Raw genomic sequence first — 27,342 nt, 5'->3', positions numbered from 1 at the left:
CCTACCTCACCGCGATCCAGTAGAGAAGCTGCCGCTCCCTGGCCAGCTGACCTTAGCCTACCTCACCGAGATCCAGTAGACAAGCTGCCGATCCCTGGCCAGCCGACCCTAGCCTACCTTACCGCGATCTAGTAGACAAGCTGCCGCTCCCTGGCCAGCCGACCTTACCATACCTCACCGAGATCCAGTAGACAAGCTACCGCTCCCTGGCCAGCCGACCCTAGCCTACCTTACAGCGATCTAGTAGAAAAGCTGCCGCTCCCTGGCCAGCCGACCTTACCATACCTCACCGAGATCCAGTAGACAAGCTGCCGCTCCCTGGCCAGCTGACCCTTGCCTACCTCAACTCGATCCAGTAGACGAGCTGCCACTCCCTGCCCAGCCGACAAGCTGCCGCTCCCTGGCCAGCCGACCCTATCCTACCTCACCGCGATCCAGTAGACAAGCTGCCGCTCCCTGGCCAGGCGACCCTTACCTACCTCACCGCAATCCATTAGACAAGCTGCCGCTCCCTGGCCAGCCGACCCTAGCCTACCTCAATATATTCCAATAGATGAGCTGCCACTCACTGGCCAGCCGACCCTAGCCTACCTCAATATAATCCAGTAGACGAGCTGCCACTCCCTGGCAGCCGACCCTAGCCTACCTCAACGCAATCCAGTAGACAAGCTGCTGCTCCCTGGCCAGCCGATCCTTGCCTACCTCACTGCGATCCAGTAGACGAGCTGCCACTCCCCGGCCAGCCGACACTAGCCTACCTCAACATAACTCAGTAAAGTAGCCACAACTCTCATCGCCCATTTCTGGGCCACCTCACCGTGGTCCAGTATACTAACCACCGCTTCACGGCTGACCGAAGCTACCCTACGTCACCATGATCCAGTACAGAAGCCACCACTCACCCACTTATTCTAGCCTACCTCACTGTGACCCAGTGCAGTAGCTCCCCGCAAAGCCGACCACAGCCTATGAAAATCTTACCTAACATCCCCAGAAGTACATGATCATAATGGAAATTATATTTCTTTTTTTTTATTATACTTTGTCGCTGTCTCCCTCGTTTGCGAGGTATCGCAAGGAAACAGACGAAAGAAATGGCCCAACCCCCCCATACACATGTATATACATACGTCCACACACGCAAATATACATACCTACACAGCTTTCCATGGTTTACCCCAGACGCTTCACATGCCTTGATTCAATCCACTGACAGCACGTCAACCCCGGTATACCACATCGCTCCAATTCACTCTATTCCTTGCCCTCCTTTCACCCTCCTGCATGTTCAGGCCCCGATCACACAAAATCTTTTTCACTCCATCTTTCCACCTCCAATTTGGTCTCCCTCTTCTCCTCGTTCCCTTCACCTCCGACACATATATCCTCTTGGTCAATCTTTCCTCACTCATTCTCTCCATGTGCCCAAACCACTTCAAAACACCCTCTTCTACTCTCTCAACCACGCTCTTTTTATTTCCACACATCTCTCTTACCCTTACGTTACTCACTCGATCAAACCACCTCACACCACACATTGTCCTCAAACATCTCATTTCCAGCACATCCATCCTCCTGCGCACAACTCTATCCATAGCCCACGCCTCGCAACCATACAACATTGTTGGAACCACTATTCCTTCAAACATACCCATTTTTGCTTTCCGAGATAATGTTCTCGACTTCCACACATTCTTCAAGGCCCCCAGAATTTTCGCCCCCTCCCCCACCCTATGATCCACTTCCGCTTCCATGGTTCCATCCGCTGCCAGATCCACTCCCAGATATCTAAAACACTTCACTTCCTCCAGTTTTTCTCCATTCAAACTCACCTCCCAATTGACTTGACCCTCAACCCTACTGTACCTAATAACCTTGCTCTTATTCACATTTACTCTTAACTTTCTTCTTCCACACACTTTACCAAACTCAGTCACCAGCTTCTGCAGTTTCTCACATGAATCAGCCACCAGCGCTGTATCATCAGCGAACAACAACTGACTCACTTCCCAAGCTCTCTCCTCCCCAACAGACTTCATACTTGCCCCTCTTTCCAAAACTCTTGCATTTACCTCCCTAACAACCCCATCCATAAACAAATTAAACAACCATGGAGACATCACACACCCCTGCCGCAAACCTACATTCACTGAGAACCAATCAGTTTCCTCTCTTCCTACACGTACACATGCCTTACATCCTCGATAAAAACTTTTCACTGCTTCTAACAACTTTCCTCCCACACTATATATTCTTAATACCTTCCACAGAGCATCTCTATTAACTCTGTCATATGCCTTCTCCAGATCCATAAATGCTACATACAAATCCATTTGCTTTTCTAAGTATTTCTCACATACATTCTTCAAAGCAAACACCTGATCCACACATCCTCTACCACTTCTGAAACCACACTGCTCTTCCCCGATCTGATGCTCTGTACATGCCTTCACCCTCTCAATCAATACCCTCCCATATAATTTACCAGGAATACTCAATAAACTTATACCTCTGTAATTTGAGCACTCACTCTTATCCCCTTTGCCTTTGTACAATGGCACTATGCACGCATTCCGCCAATCCTCAGGCACCTCACCATGAGTCATACATACATTAAATAACCTTACCAACCAGTCCACAATACAGTCACCCCCTTTTTTAATAAATTCCACTGCAATACCATCCAAACCTGCTGCCTTGCCGGCTTTCATCTTCCGCAAAGCTTTCACTACCTCTTCTATGTTTACCAAATCATTTTCCCTAACCCTCTCACTTTGCACACCACCTCGACCAAAACACCCTATATCTGTCACTCTATCATCAAACACATTCAACAAACCTTCAAAATACTCACTCCATCTCCTTCTCACATCACCACTACTTGTTATCACCTCCCCATTTGCGCCCTTCACTGAAGTTCCCATTTGCTCCCTTGTCTTACGCACTTTATTTACCTCCTTCCAGAACATCTTTTTATTCTCTCTAAAATCTAATGATACTCTCTCACCCCAACTCTCATTTGCCCTTTTTTCACCTCTTGCACCTTTCTCTTGACCTCCTGTCTCTCAATTGCATTTTTTCCCTGCAAAAATCGTCCAAATGCCTCTCTCTTCTCTTTCACTAATACTCTTACTTCTTCATCCCACCACTCACTACCCTTTCTAATCAACCCACCTCCCATTCTTCTCATGCCACAAGCATCTTTTGCGCAATCCATCAATGATTCCCTAAATACATCCCATTCCTCCACCACTCCCCTTACTTCCATTGTTCTCACCTTTTTCCATTCTGTACTCAGTCTCTCCTGGTACTTCCTCACACAGGTCTCCTTCCCAAGCTCACTTACTCTCACCACCCTCTTCACCCCAACATTCACTCTTCTTTTCTGAAAACCCATACAAATCTTCACCTTAACCTCCACAAGATAATGATCAGACATCCCTCCAGTTGCACCTCTCAGCACATTAACATCCAAAAGTCTCTCTTTCGCACGCCCGTCAATTAACACGTAATGCAATAACGCTCTCTGGCCATCTCTCCTACTTACATAAGTATACTTATGTATATCTCGCTTTTTAAACCAGGTATTCCCAATCATCAGTCCTTTTTCAGCACATAAATCTACAAGCTCTTCACCATTTCCATTTACAACACTGAACACCCCATGTATACCAATTATTCCCTCAACTGCCACATTACTCACCTTTGCATTCAAATCACCCATCACTATAACCCGGTCTCGTGCATCAAAACCACTAACACACTCATTCAGCTGCTCCCAAAACACTTGCCTCTCATGATCTTTCTTCTCATGCCCAGGTGCATATGCACCAATAATCACCCACCTCTCTCCATCAACTTTCAGTTTTACCCATATTAATCGAGAATTTACTTTCTTACATTCTATCACATACTCCCACAACTCCTGTTTCAGGAGTATTGCTACTCCTTCCCTTGCTCGTCCTCTCACTAACCCCTGACTTTACTCCCCAGACATTCCCAAACCACTCTTCCCCTTTACCCTTGAGCTTCGTTTCACTCAGAGCCAAAACATCCAGGTTCCTTTCCTCAAACATACTACCTATCTCTCCTTTTTTCACATCTTGGTTACATCCACACACATTTAGGCACCCCACTCTGAGCCTTCGAGGAGGATGAGCACTCCCCGCGTGACTCCTCCTTCTGTTTCCCATTTTAGAAAGTTAATACAAGGAGGGGAGGATTTCTGGCCCCTCGCTCCCGTCCCCTCTAGTCGCTTTCTACGACACGCGAGGAATACGTCGGAAGTATTCTTTCACCCCTATCCCCAGGGATAATATACATATATATATATATACATATACACATACACACACATACACATACATACGCACATATACACACACACACACATACATATATATACATATGAAAAATGTAGGAAACAATTTAGAGAACTGAAACGTCTAGCTTGAAATGAATGAAAAAAATGAATGTCACAATGGTTCAACCTCTGGCTATGGAAAAAGGAAATGTATAATTTATTTACACAAACGTCAATAGCAGTTCTCATCAATTTAACCACTGCATCAATAAGCTTCAATATCTAAGCTACATTTTTCTCCAATTTCACTATTTTCTTGTCAAAACACCATGTATGAAAACATAATGGAAATGTACCATTATTTTTGTGGTCTGCTGCTGTGATAACGCATGAAGTGGCCACGTATAAGGGATATTTGGAAGTGGGGCGAACTCTTACAGCAGATTTCTAATTTCTTTCCCTGGAAACGTGAAGCTTAAAAAAGGACCCGGTGGTCTGTTACTGTTTGTATGTTGGACATCCAAAAGAAAAAAAAAAAGTTTTTCAAATGAGTTAAACCGCCAATTTACCAAAACCATGTTAACTATAATAATGTGAATGGCGGGTTACACATTCCGGGATGAATAATCATAAGCTGTCATCTGAGTGAATAGTAATATACTTCGAAGTGTCTGTCTACAGAGTTCATAGGTTTTCTACATTTTCTAGCTGTGCTAATTATACTAAGTACACCTAACTCTAGTTCACCACTCACTCTACATTGGTTACAACCATTAATCTCCAAATGTTACTCACACCTGGCTAGAAATAAGACCTGTGTTTATGCAAACATCATTTAACTCCGAGCCGTGAGCACGAAGCCAGCTGGCAGCTACCGAGCCGGCGACCTGACACCTGTGGCCACATATCCTCATCTATCCACCACCACAAGACTTGTGTCAGCAAATTGGGTTTTACCCCGAGTATCTCAGTGACCAGTACCTTACCTCTTCTCTAGTCTCCTGAAGTCTTCTCCACCACTACACTTCCCGGAACCCTCAACGCGATAGTGTCACTCACTACAACAACCCAGGAAATGAACGTATGAACCAGAAACATAGTAATCTTCGGTTTCGGAATGACCGCGCTCGTGTGGCATCTCGAAGCAGAAGCGGGGCTTTATTGTATGGCAAGGCGTTGTCTCAATCCAATGAAATGACTTGCATGGCCTTTTATCGTTTTGTAACATTCATTTTTGACTATACACTTACTAATATTCCATGTACTCGTGCTACATGCGTGTGTTACTGAAAGTTTATGTAGGAAAATTTCTTTTGCTCTATAATAAAGTATATATTTTGAATGTCAGTCCGTCCCAGTCAGAGTCAATGTAACAATTCGGATTCAGACGTCGTCCACGTTTATGATATATTCCGACTCTTCTGACGTCAGTCAATTTCTAAACAATGTTTTACTTGTTTGTTTTTTTACGGTAAACCACGACTGAGACGAAATTTGTCCTCGACGATGGAAATATATATTTATCGCGATTATAGATAGTACATCTCCGAGGACGGCCATAGCCAGGACTACCAACCTATATCACCATTTACCACACTCACCATAGAAAATGGAATTTCGCCGATGGTTTCCAATGACCCCATATGTATTTATAGTACTTCCCTAACGTGTAATAATAAATGGACACAGCATCAACAGAAGTGTGTCAACAGACCGGACTAAAACATGAGCAATATGCTCGGCCTGCTTTTAATGTGGTATTTCCCAAAACAACCTTTGTCGACGGGAATTTCCAAGACAAGTATGTGAACTGTTTTGGTCGATTCATTTTTCATACGATGTCCGAGGCAGCAGGGGCACCTGAATGCCCTAATGAAGGCATCTTGTTAACGAGTATATATATATATATATATATATATATATATATATATATATATATATATATATATATACACGTACACACAACAAAAAACTATCGCGCAGAGGGGGTCTGAAGACGTCTGTAATGATCACTGACCTACCTCTTCTACCATGCCGGTAGGGTTGGTATACGTGCCTGGAAGCCACAGGTTTCCAGAGTCCTATGCTAGACCCATGTAAGTTAGGTGCCACAAGAGCGGCGTTATATAATCAGCAATAAAATTACATCATACAAGGCAGTACGAACCCCTACTTTTGAATTGGTGTGTGCAATATAGTTGTGAGACACACACAGCTATATCCGGGAACCTCCGCATGTGGCAGCTGAAGCATACTTCAATGTGATGCGAGGTAAACACAATAGCTTCATATTGTATAGGTGTAATTTGGGAAGAATATGTTTTACTATTGATATTGTATTATTTTATAGCACATATGGGTTCGTGGCAGTCCATAAAGATTATCTTACACCGCCATTTCTTGTCTGGCCAGTTGACCGGACCTAGATACGTTGAGATACTGGAGGAGGTCCTGCTACCTTCAGTGGGGGCTATGCCGTTTCCAGAGCCGGAGCCATTTTACCTCGTCCAAGATAACAGCCCAGTTCACACATCCAGGGTTGCAAAGGCGTGGTATGCTCGCCATCCACGTATAACAGTGGTGCCACATCCTGCAAAATCGCCTGATCTCAACCCGATAAAGCACGTATGGGCGGCCATGCAGAAAGGCATGCCTGACCGACAACATCGATGTCGTGCTACAGTCGTAAATGATGCTTTACAAGCTTGGGAACATCTGCGAAGCCCTTCTGGTAGTAACTTAACGCAGACGTTAGTGGCATACATGCCTCGAAGGCTCAATGAAGTGTTGGCAACGGGAGGAGGTTATACCAAGTATTGAAATAATAAAACTTACAGTCAAAGATTACTTTCTTAACCTCCAACAACATGTCTATGGTCATGTTAAATAGAACTCTGATTTTCACTGTTAAAGGGAAGTTAACTAATGCAGATCCATGAAAAGAGTCATTACTTTTCATGTTGGTTTACTAAATACTATGATGTGGTGCCAGGTTTGTGACATACTGTTATCAGTCACACAGGTGATACTACATATTCCGTGAGGTTGCCGATTAATCTAAACCAGCAGACAGATAAATCACCGCCGGTATGAAGTAGGGTGTCGTAGTTACCATGTAGTATATTCTTTTACACCAGGAATTTGACACTATGCAAGAGATAATGAATAATGCAATATGCATTACTGTGCAGAATATTACATTCACATGCTCAATTTACGTATCCCATCTACTGTACTACATACGGACGGATATATCGTTGCCATTAGATAGGTAAGGGCACCCAGAGGCAGGGATATCAGGGCTACCACCATCTCACAGGAAAATGTTGACTGTTCCATTATTCCACGTCTAGTACGTCATTTTGTTTCGTACAAAAAACGCGCGATAGTTTTTTTTGGTGTGTACCTCAACGTGATCCAGTAGACAAGGTACCGCTCCCTGGCCATTAGACCTTTGCCTACCTCAACTCGATCCAGTAGACGAGCTGCCACACCCTGGCCAGCCTACCCTTGCCTACCTCAACGCGATACAGTAGACGAGCTGCCACTCACTGGCCAGCCGACCATAGCCTGCCTCAATATAATCCAGTTAACGAGCTGCCACTCCCTGGCCAGCCGACCCAAGCCTACCTCATCGCGATCCAGTAGACAAGCTGCCGCTCCCTGGCCAGCCGACCCTAGCCTTCCTCAAAGCGATCCAATAGACGAGCTGCCAGTCCCTGGCCAGCCGACCCTAGCCTACCTCACCGCGATCCAGTAGACAAGCTGCCACTCCCTGGCCAGCCGACCCTAGCCTTCCTCAAAGCGATCCAGTAGACTAGCTGCCAGTCCCTGGCCAGCTGACACTAGCCTACCTATACGCAATACAGTAGACAAGCTGCTGCTCCCTGGCTAGCCGACCCTAGCCTATCTCAATGCGATCCAGTAGACTAGCTGCCAGTCCCCGGCCAGCCGACGCTAGCCTACCTCACCATAACTCAGTAAAGTAGCCACAACTCTCATCGCCCATTTCTGGGCCACCTCACCGTGATCCAATATACTAGCCACCGCTTCGCGGGTGACCGAAGCTACCCTACATCACCATGATCCAGTACAGAAGCCAGCACTCACCCACTTATTCTAGCCTACCTCACTGTGACCCAGTGCAGTAGCTCCCCGCAAAGCCGACCACAGCCTATGAAAATCTTACCTAACATCCCCAGAAGTACATGATCATAATGGAAATGTACCGTTATTTTTGTGGTCTACTGCTATGGTAACGCATGAAGTGGCCACGTATAAGGGATATTTGGCAGTGGGGCGAACTCTTACAGCAGATTTCTAATTTCTTTCCCTGGAAACATGAAGCTTCAAAAGGACCCGGTGGTCTGTTACTGTTTGTATGTTGGACATCCAAAAGAAAAAAAAAAGTTTTTCAAATGAGCTAAACCGCCAATTTGCCAAAACAATGTTAACTATAATAATGTGAATGGCGGGTTACACATTCCGGGATGAATAATCATAAGCTGTCATATGAGTGAATAGTAATATACTTCGAAGTGTCTGTCTACAGAGTTCATAGGTTTTCTACATTTTCTAGCTGTGCTAATTATACTAAGTACACGTAACTCTAGTTCACCACTCACTCTACATTGGTTACAACCATTAATCTCCAAATGTTACTCATACCTGGCTAGAAATAAGACCTGTGTTTATGCAAACATCATTTAACTCCGAGCCGTGAGCACGAAGCCAGCTTTCAGCTACCGAGCCGGCGACCTGACACCTGTGGCCACATATCCTCACCTTTCCACCACCACAAGACTTGTGTCAGCAAACTGGGTTTTACCCCGAGTATCTCAATGACCAGTACCTTACCTCTTCTCTAGTCTCCTGAAGTCTCCTCCACCACTACACTTCCCGGAACCCTCAACGCGATACTGTCACTCACCACAACAACCCAGGAAATGAACATATGAACCAGAAACATAGTAATCTTCGGTTTCGGAATGACCGCGCTCGTGTGGCATCTCGAAGCAGAAGCGGAGCTTTGTTGTATGGCACGGCGTTGTCTCAATCCAATGAAATGACTTGCATGGCCTTTTATCGTTTTGTAACATTCATTTTTGACTATGAACTTACTAATATTCCATGTACTCGTGCTACATGTGTGTGTTACTAAACGTTTATGTAGGAAAATTTCTTTTGCTCTATAATAAAGTATATATTTTGAATGTCAGTCCGTCCAAGTTAGAGTCAATTTAACAATTCGGATTCAGACGTCGTTCACGTTTATGATATATTCCGACTCTTCTGACGTCAGTCAAATTCTAAACAAAGTTTTACTTGTTTGTCTTTTTACAGTAAACCACGACTGAGACAAAATGTGATCTTAAGAATACATTTTGTCCTCGACGATGGAAATATATTTTTATCGCAAATATAGATAATACATCTCTGAGGACGGCCATACCCAGGACTACCAACCTATATCACCATTTACCACACTCACCATAGAAAAAGGAATTTCGCCGATTGTTTTCAATGACTCCATATGTATTTATAGTACTTCCCATACGTGTAATAATAATAAGTGGACACAGAATCAACAGAAGTGTGTCAACAGACCAGACTAAAACATGAGCAATATGCTCGTCCTGCTTTTAATGTGGTATTTCCCAAAACAACCTTTGTCGACGGGAATTTCCAAGACACGTATGGGAACTGTTGTGATCGATTTAATTTTCCTACGATGTCCAAGGCAGCAGGGGCACCTGAATGCCCTAATCAAGGCATCTTGTTAACGAGTATACATATATGTACGTACGTCTTGAAGTACGACAGTGCACTACGACGGCTTGTTCTCTGAGAAACGTAAGGTATTCCCTCCCTGTTAAACAAGAACGACTGTAACATCAGAGCCGCTTTTTCCAATGATGTCTCACCAGCTGACATACGTCAGCATCTCACAGCCTGGCGCGTGTTGGTCCGTTTCCTGCTGACACAGGACGTCAGCGCACTCCAAGACTGACAATGAAGCACGACACATGCCGGCGATTCACTCCCTGACAGCTGTGTGTCAGCCACCCCCACCCCCTGCAGTGGCTCTCTCCTTGGGAGACTACGGCAACTCGCTCCCTAACACATAACCTCCCGACTAATACCTTAAGCTCATATCACTCTCTAAAAGCTAAATATAATCGCCAGTCATGGACCAAAAACATATAATTCCCAAAGTGAAGCTTATTTTGATGACCTGTGGAGCTCGATAGAGCTGCCAAATATCGTTTGGTATTGTTCAGCATAAACTCAAGAGTAACGCTTTACATTGATTACCTGTGTTGCCCTCAACAGCAAAATGAAATTGTCTGCCGAAGCCAGAGTAAAGTCACCAACGTGCAGCTTTTCTTTGATGACCCATGTAGCACGCACAAGTGTTAGCCAGAGGAAATTTCCTCAAATAAAACTTTAATTCGACGACTCACATATGTGTCCCACAAAACCTATATAAAACCGTCTACCGTTAGCCTAAATAAAAGACTAAATGTAAAGCTTTACTTTGATGACCCATAAACCATGCAAATGGAAAATAGTCGTCTGGCATTAGCTATAACAAATGTCCTAAAGGGACGCTTTAGTTTGGCGTCGTTGGTTCATTCCTCGACAATCTACTTCGACTAATTCGTTTATACATACATTGCGGCTTACTGCCTTACACACTACAAATGTGAAAAGAAAGCGTTACTCACTCTCGACAGGCGTCGGTGGCTCAGTCTGTGATACACGTCGGTAGCTTACTTCAACACACGTTACTTCGACGAACTCAAAAACTTTGATCACCCTCCAACAGTCATCGATGAGCTTCGTCTCTAACACACGTTTGTCGGTAGCTCACTTAATGGGAAACCAAATTGGATTCTCTCTCTGACACGCAACGGTATGGCTTCCTACTTGACACACTAAAAACACTGCTCACTCCGTGATGGACGTCGGTGGCATCGTGTCTGATACACGTCGGTAGCTCACTGCCAGATACACTACATGGCCTAACTCCGTTACGATTACTTCCTGCCTGACACACACGCTTCAGAGGCAAAACCACGTCGGTGGTTTTGTCTGTAACATACGTGGGTAGTTCACACCATGACATAATACATGACTAACTCCCTGATGCACACGGCTGGCTTCCTACCTCACACTACTACAGTGGCGACAACACAAAACAGCTGCTCACTTCCTAACAAACTAACGTGGCAAAGAATGGCTGCTCACACTGACAGATTCTCTGGCTCTTTCTCTAGCACATATTGGCACCTCACTGTAGGACACACTGTTGCCACTAACTCCCTGGCACACAAGGGCGGCTTCCTATCTGACGGTGGAGGAACGCCACTTACTCCCTGACAGAAGTCAGCGGCTTCGATTCGACCACACGTCGTGGGCTCATGCCCCGATGTACGATAGTTTACCACGGCGGTATGTTGTTCTCTGGCACACGACGAGAGGTTCTCCCCCCCCCCCCCTCAACAATGACAAACAACAACGCCCGACTCGTCCTCTAAAATCAAAGCCGTTCAATTTCAAATGACGATCTCACCAACTGACATGGGTCTGCACCTCATATCCTGGCGCATTGGCACGTCCCTTCCTGATACACGGCGGCGGATCACTCCAAGACAGACGAAGACCCATGACACGAGCGAGTCATTCGCTAACACGCAACAGTCTTACTGCCACGCGCCGGGTTTAATGTCTCTCTCTCTCTCTCTCTCTCTCTCTCTCTCTCTCTCTCTCTCTCTCTCTCCCTCCCTAGGGTGCTATGGCAACTCACTCTCCGACACAAAATTATGGCCTCCCGGCTAACAGTACCATGAGAGTATAGCGCTCCATGAGGAACCAAATGCTCCCTATCGTGACATAAGTCACAGGAAGGGTCCCAGTCTGCCACATACCGTCATGTCAATCATTTATGTCGGTGGTTCACGCCTCGACTCGACGAAGGATTACCCCCCTATGAAACTTACACGTGAAGGAGGTACCACCCTCTTTGACTCGACGAAGGTTTACCCCACTATCAAGCTTACAAGTGAAGGAGGTACCACCCTCCTTGACTCGACGAAGGTTTACCCCACTATCAAACTTACACGTGAAGGAGGTACCACCCTCCTTTACTCGACGAAGGTTTACCCCCTATCAAACTTACACGTGAAAGGAGGTACCATCCTCCTTGAGGCAAGACACTTGAGTGCTGTTATGACGGCTTCCTCTCTCCCTCTTGCGAGGTCAGCGGGCGACCGAGGGTTACGTGGTCCTCGACTAAGGGTGACGTGGTCCTCGACTGAGGGTGAAGTGGTCCTCGACAGTGGTCGGAAGATCATATCCTACCCGTTGCTTCACTGGAAGTCTGGAAATGAACTGTGTCTTAATTTCCATTTCAGCTTGAATACATTAAGGCATATTTTTCTATTAAGCTGACTTACGACATGTTGTATATAACATATACCAGTGTGCAAGATAGATGTAAGGTCATGGGTACATTATAGGCTAATCTATTATCATCCATCTTTAAATATATGCTAAAAATAGGTGACAACTGCGAGGACAAAAACCTCTCACTAACAATGTTATCCTTACAATTCTTGATCTGTGAAACGTTAGGGTAAACAAGATGCAATTGTATGTTATCATTTACCAGTAAAAGGAGCTTCAAAAACTAGTCTCTTATTGTTTGTATACTGCAAATACAAAAGGTAGGTAGTTATTATTCCCACTTTGAGCTAAACTGGTAATTAGGGAAAACAACCATATAACTGTAATAACCTATTTGGCGGAGTCAGACGTTTCATAAGACTGTGAACAATTAAAAGCTGTTGCCTGAACGAATCGTAATATTAACCAAAGTTTCAGACGAAGTACTTTAATCTACATTTTTCTTGCTGTAGGAACTACAGAGTTGTCCACACTTCCACCATGTTCACCTACAGTTGACCAGTCATTCACCAGTGGTTACAGCCAATGGTCTCCCATGACTCATTAACCTGGCTATAAATAAAACCTCTTTTTTATGGAGCAATCAACTCCAAGTGGAGACCACGAAGCCAGCAGACTACGTATGTTGTTTGTTGGTATTTACGGCCATCGACCTTTGAGGAAGGTCATTAGGACCTGTAATCCTATCTAGTATGTGATTTAAGTCACACCTAAATACCTATTTCAATAAAAAATAGAAAAAGATAGAGAAATTATAATCATATGATAAAGATGAACTGTAATTAGAAATAATGGGAAAAAAAGATTTTGTGGGTATTGAGCCAACGTGGCAGCAAACAGCCCAGTCGGCACAGCAGCCACAGTTGCAGTTTACCCAAGAGTGCGAAGTAATAGGACAGACGAAAGATACTCCTCCACCACGTCATGCACATAGATGAGGATTATTCATTTGGAGGACCGCCAGCTCAACCCCATGGCGCAGCTGCCCCGGAAAATAACCACCACGTCCCCTCAAGGCCGACCGTTTAATGTGTCGACATGTCCACCTACCATGCGACCAGCCCAAGTAGTAGGAGGAGCCTCACACCAAAGCCAAACCCTCCACAGAGAACCACCAACGAACCACCTTACGTCATCTGGATCAATTCTGTTTCTCTGAGAACGACCATCAATTTGTCAATATTACTCGAGTTGCCCCAGAGTACATTGACAATGTTAAATCAGATGTTTTTCTTGTACTAATCTAGTAAGTATATCTGGCTATGACGAGGATAAATCAATTGCCGAATTATTGCCAGTCCGGTCATCTACACGAGTTCCACTATCATCGTTCAGAAGAGTGAGGTTTGCATTGATTATATAATCAACCATTTGTTCCTCCCTGGCGTCTGCCCGGATACTTCCCCACTGATAATGATGAATATTGAAGTCCCCTAAAACTACTTTACGGTTAGGTATTGATTAACAAGCAAATTTGACTCATCATTATCAAGTGCGTTTGAACTGGAGCAATATATCCAACATATGGCCAGGTATGTACCATTAAATTTCATTCTACATGCGCCAACGTCTAGGTTAGGTTTTAAAGTCACTCGCGTATGAGGCAAATTCTGGTGTACATAGATAGCTACCCCACGATTCTCGTCTCTTCTATACGAGTGTTAACTATCTACAACAGAACAATCTTCGGCTGTGCCGTTTAGAAGTGTCTCTTGTAAAGAAATCACGGCTGGCCTATACAGTGCAAGCAACATTTGTAGTTGTGCTTGCTTTTGCCTAAGGCCTATACACTACAATTCCAATGTATTATACTGAACGTGTTGGCATACGAGTTATTTAACCGACCAGGTTTCTTAGCCCGTTTATGTCGAGACTTGAGCGAGTCCCGAGGCGACCATACATGGTACCTAGATGTGGATTATCTGGCATCCACTAAGTTTATGTCCTCCAACGAAGAAGACCTGTGAACCACAGGCCTCCTAGTTGGAGATACCGGAACAATGACACGTAATTTTATTCCAAGTTTAGTCATGGTTTGAATATGAGTTAGTTTTGTTCTTTTACCTTCCTGTAGGACGGAATGAGGATGTGGTATTGGCATAGGATTTGTTCTGGACTGTGGTTGGAGGATTAGGTGTAGGTGTAGGGTTGAATGGAGCTGGATATTTGGAACTGACGATCGGGGTGTCACAAGGAGTGTGTCGAGATTGTTCGCATAACCGGATTACATTTCAAAGCAGACGCGTAGGATTCATTATGTTTAGAGGTTTCACGAGACTCCTTAACCCTACTCCTACCCTCATCATAAGAGACGTTATTTTGTGTCTTGACTGCACAGACAGCCTTCTCAAACTGGAACCGGGGACAGGCCCGGTCCCAACTTGGGTGGTTGCCATCGCAGTTAACACACAACATCCTATTAGCCATACAATCCTCAGCGGTATGACCCTACTTAGCACACTTCCCTCCCACATTTGGCAGAAAGAGTGCAACGCTTTAAGAGGCGGCCAAATTCCTGGCATTTAAAGCAACGTAAGGGATTCGGAATGAACTTGACATCACATGTAACCAATAGAGATATTGTCCGGTAGCCGAGCTCTCCCGCAGGTTAGGTTAATCAGGGGAGTTCTACGCCGTTGGCCATTGATAACTTTGGTGATGAGCCAGGCAGCGATAACGTCCTCGTTTGTTAGTTCCTTCACAATGTCGTCCTCTGACATATCCATGACATCAGTGCAGTGGATGACTCCCCTGCATGAATTCATGGCAACGGGTATCGAGACCACGTCATGAATATGGAACTTCAACGTAAGTAGTTCCGCCACCGGTTTCGTCGACTAACCAGTTTCCTGATCGTTTCAACATGCCAAGACCATCCATCAAAAACCCTCCTGATTAGGAATGGATTGAAGAAGGCAAGAGTCGTTGCTGTGGTCGTATGGGCCAACACAAATTCAGCGTTTCTTCTTTTTCATGGATGGTCCGTCACCACTACCCCCTACGTGGGCATTGGATGGCTGACCTAGGTCCATCCTAAAGGAGCCTAACCTCAAAATCTGGAATGCCAAACCACCCCAGTGGAAAAAAAAACTATCCCGAAAAAGAAAAAGATCTGGCAATTGTTTTATGCAGAAAAGTTTCAAGTCGGAGCCGGTCACACGAAAGCCAAGCGGAGTTCTCCTGCGGACATCCGTCAATGAAAGATCGATTTTGCATAGAACAACCTTATAAAAGATATTGTTGAACAATAACTTTCAAAAAAACCTTGAAAACTAAGTAAGGGTAGTGACAACGCAGGGAGGAATAGCTACAACCTACCTCTGAAAGAAGGGCCACAGCTCCGTACAGGTCAGTAGCTTGTACGAGACTGTGGTCGGAACAGGTACGACTGCACATTGCCCTGCGCAATGTCACTGCGCATGTAGTTATGGCTACCACAGCTAGGGAGCAGTGGTGGCTTGCCTGACTGGCGTTTCTCAGTATGTTTATCCTGATCCCAGCCCTGAACATACGGACAAATAGCAAAATATTGCATTTAATTTTTAAAAATCACTTCCTTTGTAAACACTACACCGAGTGAAAAACACCTCTATAAAGACTACAGTTAAAAAACGAACGTATTTGGCCACCGGAAGCAGCACTTCACATATAATCAACATTAGTAAACATAAATCAAATTTAGATATATGTAAATAATCCGAAGAAAGTAGTGAAGGGTAACTGAAGATAGAAAGGCTGAAAGTAGAGAGCTAATCATGGCATTCTAAACGAAACCAAAATGGCATCCTAGGTAAGAGCTCTGTAATCCTTCCTACGTACTGATACGCGGAATAAAAGCTCATGGAAGTCCCACTTGTCAAGGAAAAATACACAGAAACATTGCCATAGTGCTAAGCAAATTCTGACTTGCCGAAAAGATGAGTAGACGCTACGACATCAGGCAACACAGACTTGAAATACAGAGCGTAAGAACACGTCCTCCCTGGCCAGCCGACCCTTGCCTAACTCAACGCGATCCAGTAGACGAGCTGCCACTCCCTTGCCAACCGACCCTTGCCTACCTCAACTCGATCCAGTAGACGAGCTGCCACTCCCTGGCCAGCCGACACTAGCCTACCTCACCATAACTCAGTAAAGTAGCCACAACTCTCATCGCCCATTTCTGGGCCACCTCACCGTGATCCTGTATACTAGTCACCGCTTCGCGGCTGACCGAAGCTACCTTGCGTCGCCATGATCCAGTACAGAAGCCACCACTCACCCGCTTATTCTAGCCTACCTCACTGTGACACAGTGCAGTAGCTGCCCGCAAAGCCGACCAGTGCAGTAGCTGCCCGCAAAGCCGACCACAGCCTATGAAAATCTTACCTAACATCCCCAGAAGTAAATGATCATAATGGAAATATACCATTATTTTTGTGGTCTGCTGGTGTGAGAACGCATGAAGTGGCCATGTATAAGCATTATTTGGCAGTGGGGCGAACTCTTACAGCCGATTTATAATTTCTTTCCCTGGAAGCATGAAGCTTCAAAAGGACCCGGTGGCCTGTTACTGTTTGTATGTTGGGAATCTCAAAGGAAAAAAAAAAGTTTTTCAAATGAGCTAAATCGCCAATTTACCAAAACCATGTTAACTGTAATAATGTGAATGGCGGGTTACACATTCCGGGATGAATAATCATAAGCCGTCATCTGACTGAATAGTAATATACTTCGAAGTGTCTGTCTACAGAGTTCTTAGGTTTTCTACATTTTCTAGCTGTGCTAATTATACTAAGTACACCTAACTCTGGTTCACAACTCACTCTACATTGGTTACAACCATTAATCTCCAAATGTTACTCATACCTGGCTAGAAATAAGACCTTCGTTTATGCAAACATCATTCCACTCCGAGCCGGGAGCACGAAGCCAGCTGGCAGCTACCGAGCCGGCGACCTGACGCCTGTGGCCACATATCCTCATCTATCCACCACCACAAGACTTGTGTCAGCAAATTGGGTTTTACCCTGAGTATCTCAGTGACCAGTACCTTACCTCTTCTCTAGTCTCCTGAAGTCTCCTCCACCACTACACTTCCCGGAACCCTCAACGCGATATTGTCACTCACCACAACAACCCAGGAAATGAACGTATGAACCAGAAACATAGTAATCTTCGGTTTCGGAATGACCGCGCTCGTGTGGCATCTCGAAGCAGAAGCGGGGCTTTATTGTATGGCAAGGCGTTGTCTCAATCCAATGAAATGACTTGCATGGCCTTTTATCGTTTTTTAACATTCATTTTTGACTATACACTTACTAATATTCCATGTACTCGTGCTACATGCGTGTGTTACTAAAAGTTTATGTAGGAAAATTTCTTTTGCTCTATAATAAAGTATATATTTTGAATGTCAGTCCGTCCAAGTCAGAGTCAATGTAACAATTCGGATTCAGACGTCGTCCACGTTTATGATATATTCCGACTCTTCTGACGTCAGTCAATTTCTAAACAATGTTTTACTTGTTTGTTTTTTTACGGTAAACCACGACTGAGACGAAATTTGTCCTCGACGATGGAAATATATATTTATCGCGATTATAGATAGTACATCTCCGAGGACGGCCATAGCCAGGACTACCAACCTATATCACCATTTACCACACTCACCATAGAAAATGGAATTTCGCCGATGGTTTCCAATGACCCCATATGTATTTATAGTACTTCCCTAACGTGTAATAAATGGACACAGCATCAACAGAAGTGTGTCAACAGACCGGACTAAAACATGAGCAATATGCTCGGCCTGCTTTTAATGTGGTATTTCCCAAAACAACCTTTGTCGACGGGAATTTCCAAGACACGTATGCGAACTGTTTTGGTCGATTCATTTTTCATACGATGTCCGAGGCAGTAGGGGCACCTGAATGCCCTAATCAAGGCAACTTGTTAACGAGTATATATATATATATATATATATATATATATATATATATATATATATATATATACACGTACACACAACAAAAAACTATCGCGCAGAGGGGGTATGAAGACGTCTGTAATGATCACTGACCTACCTCTTCTACCATGCCGGTAGGGTTGGTATACGTGCCTGGAAGCCACAGGTTTCCAGAGTCCTATGCTAGACCCATGTAAGTTACGTGCCACAAGAGCGGCATTATATAATCAACAATAAAATTACATCATACAAGGCAGTACGAACCCCTACTTTTGAATTGGTGTGTGCAATATAGCTGTGAGACACACACAGCTATATCCGGCAACCCCCGCATGTGGCAGCTGCAGCATACCTCAATGTGATGCGAGGTAAACACAATAGCTTCATATTGTATAGGTGTAATTTAGGAAGAATATGTTTTACTATTGATATTGTATTATTTTATAGCACATCTGGGTTCGTGGCAGGCCATAAAGGTTATCTTACACCGCCATTTCGTGTCTATGCAGGAAATGTAAGGAGACATGCGATATGCTTTTGAAACAATGAAACAGCTCGGGTATAGTTCACTGCAAGCCAATGTCGAAAGCTTGTTTTTGTGGTATATCTAATTTTACCATGGAGACATCACAAGCGACACATGAAGCTATTCTACAGCTTCATAATGAGGGCTAGAGTGACTCTGAAACTAGGAGACGTCTTGGTATTCACCGGTCAACCGTAGCACGATGGATTCGCCGACAGGCAGAGTTGGGCAACACAGACAACAGGCATCGGCGTAGGCGCCCACGTTGCACAAACCCGGAAGATGATCAGGTAATGATGTTGCATATATAGGTATACTGGACCACTTGATGTTATGTAAACAACCACATCACATGTTATATTTGCAATATGTCATCCTTTCCCTAGGCCATAGCAGCTGTCATTGCTGCTGCCCCCTTCAAGCCCGCTAGCAACATTCGGGATACTCTTGGTCTGCAGTGCACCACTCAAACTGTCCGAAACAGACATCACTCTGATGGGTTACGTGGTCGCATACCAGCAACAAAACCTATGTTAAGTGAGGCAAACATGGAGAGCAGGGTGGAATATGCGTTGGAGTATGCGGACAAGCCACATCAGTTTTGGGAGAAATTCATCTTTTGTGATGAAAAAACCTTCTGCAGCGATATCCTGTAGACAAGCTGCCGCTCCCTGGCCAGCCGACCCTAGCCTACCTTACCGCGATCTAGTAGACAAGCTGCCGCTCCCTAGCCAGCCGACCTTACCATACCTCACCGAAATCCAGTAGACAAGCTGCCGCTCCCTGGCCAGCCGACCCTTGCTACCTCAACTCGATCCAGTAGACGAGCTGCCACTCCCTGCCCAGCCGACAAGCTGCCGCTCCCTGGCCAGCCGACCCTACCCTACCTCACCGCGATCCAGTAGACAAGCTGCCGCCCCCTGGCCAGGCGACCCTTACCTACCTCACCGCGATCCATTAGACAAGCTGCCGCTCCCTGGCCAGCCGACCCTAGCCTACCTCAATATATTCTAATAGATGAGCTGCCACTCACTGGCCAGCCGACCCCAGCCTACCTCAATATAATCCAGTAGACGAGCTGCCACTCCCTGGCAGCCGACCCTAGCCTACCTCAACGCAATCCAGTAGACAAGCTGCCACTCCCTGGCCAGCCGACTCTAGCCTACCTCAATATAATCCAGTAGACGAGCTGCCACTCCCCGTCCAGCCGACCCTTGCCTACCTCACCGCGATCCAGTAGACAAGCTGGCGCTCCCTGGCCAGCCGACCCTAGCCTACCTCACCGCGATCCAGTAGACAAGCCGCCGCTCCCTGACCAGCCGACCCTTGCCTACCTCAGCGCGATCCAGTAGACGAGCTGCCACTCCCTGGCCAGCCGACCCTAGCCTACCTCACCGCGATCCAGTAGAGAAGCTGCCCCTCCCTGGCCAGCTGACCTTAGCCTACCTCACCGAGATCCAGTAGACAAGCTGCCGATCACTGGCCAGCCGACCGTAGCCTACCTTACCGCGATCTAGTAGACAAGCTGCCGCTCCCTGGCCAGCCGACCTTACCATACCTCACCGAGATCCAGTAGACAAGCTGCCGATCCCTGGCCAGCCGACCCTAGCCTACCTTACAGCGATCTAGTAGAAAAGCTGTCGCTCCCTGGCCAGCCGACCTTACCATACCTCACCGAGATCCAGTAGACAAGCTGCCGCTCCCTGGCCAGCCGACCCTTGCCTACCTCAACTCGATCCAGTAGACGAGCTGCCACTCCCTGCCCAGCCGACAAGCTGCCGCTCCCTGGCCAGCCGACCCTAGCCTACACCATGAATATAATGCGTTCATGGATAACTGCATTATTTTTCTTTGGTCGTTACATAAATGTATATATTAGAAAATGGTAACGTTTCCAGTCAACTTATGCACTGCGCAAAATAATGACGTCCTACATGACTTTGAAAGCCAGATCTGAATGCAGCAAGTCTGGATCGATCAGAAATTTTTTAGAAAAACATTAGCGTAAATACCCAAATGACCAGACAACCAGCTACAGAAAGACTAGTGGAGGAAATCAACACCGAAACACTAAAATCAAGTAAAAATTTAATCAACTCCTTCATGGATAAGCGGAAAAAAATAAACGTTTCCCAGAATACATGAAGGATCTCACCTGGACGTGGGCGAAATTCTAGCATGATGAATCAACAGAAATGTCCGAGTATTACGGACGACCCTCACACGAAAATATTATACAGAAAACATACCTGAAAAATGAGAGAAAAATATATCAGAATTAAGAAAAATATACAATTTCTTGTTTAGTTGTATTGTAAAGGTTCAAGAAAAACCTGTGAAACTTTATAAGGAAACTAAGCTATAATAATGGCGTTAATGTTAACCTACTTGCTGAAATAGGCATCTTCAAAATTATGAAACTAGATAATCCCATACACATATAACCCTTAAATACCTTTTGGATGTGGTGGTACAAAGACACGGATAACATTCCATTATACGACCGAACGTTAACAATTCTTACTTAAAATCGTAACATATTCGTCCAACTCCGAGTGGCACGTATGAATGATCATTATAGTAATATTCCTCACACCATATAAACTCAGAACTTATCTAAATATTTACCACAGTGTACATGACATTTACGTAGATAGTTCGAGCCCAACGTGTCCACACATCACTGACCTGCCACATCCTGCAACGAACACGAGTCCTGGTACTGGCAGATGTAATACCAGCACAAACATTACTCTCACTTAGGCTGTTGTCAATACGTATTCTCTGCACACTTCCACACGATCAGATGTTTCCCACAGCATCCCAGTTTGAATATACTTCTCGACAAACACAGAGATCAACACACACCGCGACCCGCTCGTCCAGCTGACGTTAACCCTACTTCTATCTGGAGTACCGGCAGCGGTGGTGGCATTATGGGAGACTTCAGCTGCACCAATCATCGGCCACAATACTTTGTTTACATTTGCTGGGCGACAACGACTGCTCTTAACTACCTCTTATCGTCAAGGTACAATTACACGGTAGTAGGTCAAACTTTTCTTTTTATTCATAAATGAGATAAACTAAAGAGCAAAATTAATAAACGACAGTTCTCCAGGACTCAGGTAAATAAGACAATCTTCCATCAGTACAATATTGATGACGCCTGAACTAGCCCGCCCACCGACTGGTGCTTCGATACGGAGGATGAACCAATAGCAAGACCTCACAATAACGTATCTCTTATTTGTACACTTCATTATTGGCGAATCCATATGTATGATTACAGCATCACATGCAGTTGTGAAATTAAGAGAAACTGAACTTTGTTGTTTTTACGGGGTTATATATTCCTTGTAGTAGTAAATTCTGACGTTAGCCTTTTTTTTTTTTTTTTTTTTGCCAATGTCCAGCTGTGAAACCCGGCCTGACAGTATCGGGTTCGCACCGTCAACATTTCAACAACGACGAGTCATTAACCCAGGTGCAATCCGTGCTTCGGGTTCACTGCTGGACCTAGCTAGTAATTTTGCTTAAGGTTTATCCAAGATCCCATTATGAACCTTACTTCAGGTTCACTAATGAACCTTGCCGCGAACTTTATATCTAAAACCAGATCTTTATATCTAAAACCAGATATCTAAAACACTTCACTTCCTCCAGTTTTTCTCCATTCAAACTTACCTCCCAGTTGACTAGTCCCTCAACCCTACTGTACCTAATAACCTTGCTCTTATTCATATTTACTCTCAGCTTTCTTCTTTCACACACTTTACCAAACTCAGTCACAAGCTTCTGCAGTTTCTCACATGAATCAGCCACCAGCGCTGTATCATCATTGAACAACAACTGACTCACTTCCCAAGCTCTCTCATCCACAACAGACTGCATACTTGCCCCTCTTTCCAAAACTCTTGCATTCACCTCCCTAACAACCCCATCCATAAACAAATTAAACAACCATGGAGACATCACACACCCCTGCCGCAAACCTTCATTCACTGAGATCCAATCACTTTCCTCTATTCCTACACGTACACATGCCTTACATCCTCGATAAAAACTTTTCACTGCTTCTAACAACTTGCCTCCCACACCATATATTGTTAATACCTTCCACAGAGCATCTCTATCAACTCTGTCGTATACCTTCTCCAGATCCATGAATGTTTCATACAAATCCATTTGTTTTTCAAGTATTTCTCACATACATTCTTCAAAGCAAACACCTGATCCACACATCCTCTACCATTTCTGAAACCACACTGCTCTTCCCCAATCTGATGCTCTGTACATGCCTTCGCCCGCTCAATTAATACCCTTCCATATAATTTCCCAGGAATATTCAGCAAACTTATACCTCTGTAATTTGAGCACTCACTTTTATCCCCTTTGCCTTTGTACAATGGCACTATGCAAGCATTCCGCCACTCCTCAGGCACCTCACCATGAATCATACATACAATAAATAGCCTTACCAACCAGTCAATAATACAGTCACCCCTTTTTTAATAAATTCCACTGCAATACCATTCAAAATCCGCCGACTTGCCGGCTTTCATCTTCCGCAAAGCTTTTACTACCTCTTCTATGTTTACCAAATCATTCTCCCAAACCCTCTCACTTGGCACACCACCTCGACCTAACCAAACCTAACCTAGCCTAGCCTAGCCTAACCTAACCTATCCTAACCCAACCTAACCTAACCCAACCTAACCTAACCTAACAAGCGAGAGCGGCGGCAACGGCGGCGGCCAACCCTCCTCCCTCACCGCGCGCATACCACACACACCGAGCCAGCCAGACACAGTCACCTTCTCACTCTCGCTTTCGATGACGCGCGTCCGACCCACCTCCCTCCCTTCCTCACACACGGTGGTGGTGGTGGTGGTGAACATCAGTGGCCTATTATCGATCGACTCACATTGCGTCCGCGGAGTTTGACATCACTCACTAGATTACCGGTTGTTGTTTTAGTAAGTAGTGCGCGAGCGAGGGAACGGGCGCGTGGCGGCGGAGGAGGAAAAGGCCGGACGACCCCCCTACCTCCCGCGCTCTCGCATTCCATACTACACACAAACACACACCCAGCCAGCCTCCTCCTCCTCGTCCTCCTCACTCTCACTTTCGATGCCGGCGTATAAGGTCCAGTTACAGTGGCGAAATACACAACTCTTAATCTATATGTCGACTATGTTGGGGCTTTTGCCATCAATAGGCGTGACAAATCCCCTAACCTTTCTCTGAGTTAAACCTAACCTAAGCGTGAGAGCGGCGGCGGCTGACCCTCCTTCCTCCCCGCGCACATACCACACACACCGAGCCAGCCAGCCAGCCAGCCCTTTGCCTTTGTACAACAGCGCTATGCATGCATTCCGCCAATCCTCAGGCACTGCACAATGAACCAAACATACATTGAATATCCTCACCAACAAGTCAACAACATGATCACCCCCTTTTTTTAATAAATTCCACTGCAATGCCATCCAAGTATATATATACAAACACAAATGTACATAAGCTCTTAAAATATATTATTCATTATAAATTTTACAATTTCTAACATTCAAAATATAACAGCAATAAACCTTGCAAAAAACATAATACATTTGAAAACAGTAATACACATGATAATATAACACCAATAAACATCATATTAATATTATTCAATTAATACACACAAGCAAATAATAAAATCATCTACAATAGTATACAATAAATGAAAATATTTCACTATATATAGCAATTACAATATACCTTATAATATGAAAGTTACACTTATGCTAATATACAAGTAAGACACATACTAACATACTACTTATAATCATATCAAACTAATACACTTAATATTCACTACAAATGCAACTGTAATTAAACAAATAATACAGCTGAAATACAACAAATACACCTAATAGAATATACACACAATATACATATAAAAATAACACACCTATCAATATCTATAATGGGAAACAGAAGAAGGAGTCATGCGGGGAGTGCTCATCCTCCTAGAAGGCTCAGACTGGGGTGTCTAAATGTGTGTGGATGTAACCAAGATGTGAAAAAAGGAGAGATAGGTAGTATGTTTGAGGAAAGGAACCTGGATGTTTTGGCTCTGAGTGAAACGAAACTCAAGGGTAAAGGGGAAGAGTGGTTTGGGAATGTCTTGGGAGTAAAGTCAGGGGTTAGTGAGATGACAAGAGCAGGGGAAGGAGTAGCACTACTCCTGAAACAGGAGTTGTATGAGTATGAGATAGAATGTAAGAAAGTAAATTCTCGATTAATATGGGTAAAAATGAAAGTTGATGGAGAGAGATGGGTGATTATTGGTGCTTATGCACCTGGGCATGAGAAGAAAGATCATGAGAGGCAAGTGTTTTGGGAGAAGCTGAATGAGTGTGTTAGTGGTTTTGATGCACGAGACCGGGTTATAGTGATGGGTGATTTGAATGCAAAGGTGAGTAATGTGGCAGTTGAGGGAATAATTGGTATACATGGGGTGTTCAGTGTTGTAAATGGAAATGGTGAAGAGCTTGTAGATTTATGTGCTGAAAAAGGACTGGTGATTGGGAATACCTGGTTTAAAAAGCGAGATATAGATAAGTATACGTATGTAAGTAGGAGAGATGGCCAGAGAGCGTTATTGGATTACGTGTTAATTGACAGGCGTGCGAAAGAGAGACTTTTGGATGTTAATGTGCTGAGAGGTGCAACTGTAGGGATGTCTGATCATTATCTTGTGGAGGTTAAGGTGAAGATTTGTATGGGTTTTCAGAAAAGAAGAGTGAATGTTGGGGTGAAGAGGGTGGTGAGAGTAAGGGAGCTTGGGAAGGAGACTTGTGTGAGGAAGTAACAGGAGAGACTGAGTACAGAATGGAAAAAGGTGAGAACAATGGAAGTAAGGGGAGTGGGGGAGGAATGGGATGGCATTGCAGTGGAATTTATTAAAAAAGGGGGTGACCATGTTGTTGATTGGTTGGTGAGGATATTCAATGTATGTTTGGTTCATGGTGCAGTGCCTGAGGATTGGCGTAATGCATGCATAGCGCTGTTGTACAAAGGCAAAGGGGATGATAAAGGTGAGTGTTCAAATTACAGAGGTATAAGTTTGTTGAGTATTCGTGGGAAAGTATATGTTAAAAAGATTATTAAACAAATGGAAATTTTTTTGAGAATTTGAAGGGATATCACTTTGTAAATGTGGATTCAAGTACGCATACTTCTTGCATCGCAAACCAGTATGAAACTGGCGTCCTTTATATGGCTAATACTGCTTTATACTGGCTACTAAACATGTTGTGTTATATACATAGGATGTCTATATTTGGTTTCCTGTTTATCAAATGGATCACGTGCACAGTTGCCTAACTCGTGTATTCCTGCACTTTAAGTCAATGTATGTGAGCAAACCAAGGCTGTATGCTCATGATTTAATACATAATTGGGAACCAAAAACTGTCGTGTTGGCCTTCATAATTTTAGACAAAGTAGCAGGCATATCTGTAGATTAGTGGTGTTCAGTGGTAATAATAGTAATAGTAGAGGAAATGTAATTTAGTGGTTATGACATATTGGGGTAAAGGAATATAATCAATAGTACGTGGTTGCTTTTCGTTAAGCATTTCATTTTGCAGGTGAATGGCCACTCGCTAGAAAGCATAACCCGGGAGTTGCTACTAGATGGTGTAGATCAGAATGTACAGGAAAGTTGGCGTGCAAAGTACATGGAAGTGGATGTCTTCACCACCCTTGGCAGTCCCATAGCAGGAACGATCTCTGGAGTGCTAACTAGTGGTAGGTTTTCTGCTACATAATGGTCTTGTTTTAATCTAGTATGGCATAGGAATGGGAAAAGTGACCTAACCTGACCTGACCTGACCTGACCTAACCTAACATAACCTAGCCTAGCCTAGCCTAGCCGAACCTAACCTAACCTAACCTAACCTAACCCAACCCAACCTAACCTAACCTAACCTAACCTAACCCAACCCAACCTAACCTAACCTAACCTAACCTAAACCAACCCAACCCAACCTACCCTAACCTAACCTAACCTAACCCAACCTAACCTAACCTAACCTAACCTAACCTAAC

The 27,342-nt window shown here is 44.5% G+C and overlaps 1 protein-coding gene and 1 long non-coding RNA gene across 15 annotated transcripts in view; one reads left to right on the top strand and one right to left on the bottom strand.

The window, feature by feature from the left end:
- The window catches only part of LOC139767399 (uncharacterized), a 481,123-nt gene extending 458,915 nt beyond the window's left edge, over window positions 1-22,208 (bottom strand). The window contains exons 1-2 of one of the 3 annotated variants that reach the window (XR_011717117.1): window positions 21,934-22,208; window positions 12,486-12,686 (exon numbers count right to left, since the gene is read on the bottom strand). This is a non-coding gene — a long non-coding RNA (uncharacterized lncRNA). Of the gene's footprint in view, window positions 1-12,485; window positions 12,687-16,090; window positions 16,573-17,809; window positions 17,946-21,933 lie in introns of those variants that run through there. The other 2 variants (XR_011717116.1, XR_011717115.1) reach the window with 2 other exon arrangements.
- Window positions 1-27,342, top strand: part of LOC139767396 (uncharacterized) — an 800,841-nt gene that overhangs the window by 585,230 nt on the left and 188,269 nt on the right. The gene's annotated exons all lie outside the window — the stretch shown is intronic.

The sequence above is a fragment of the Panulirus ornatus genome, chromosome 61 (assembly GCF_036320965.1).
Source record: "Panulirus ornatus isolate Po-2019 chromosome 61, ASM3632096v1, whole genome shotgun sequence".
Lineage (NCBI taxonomy): Eukaryota > Metazoa > Arthropoda > Malacostraca > Decapoda > Palinuridae > Panulirus > Panulirus ornatus.
This window is presented reverse-complemented; position numbering and strand designations above follow the sequence as displayed.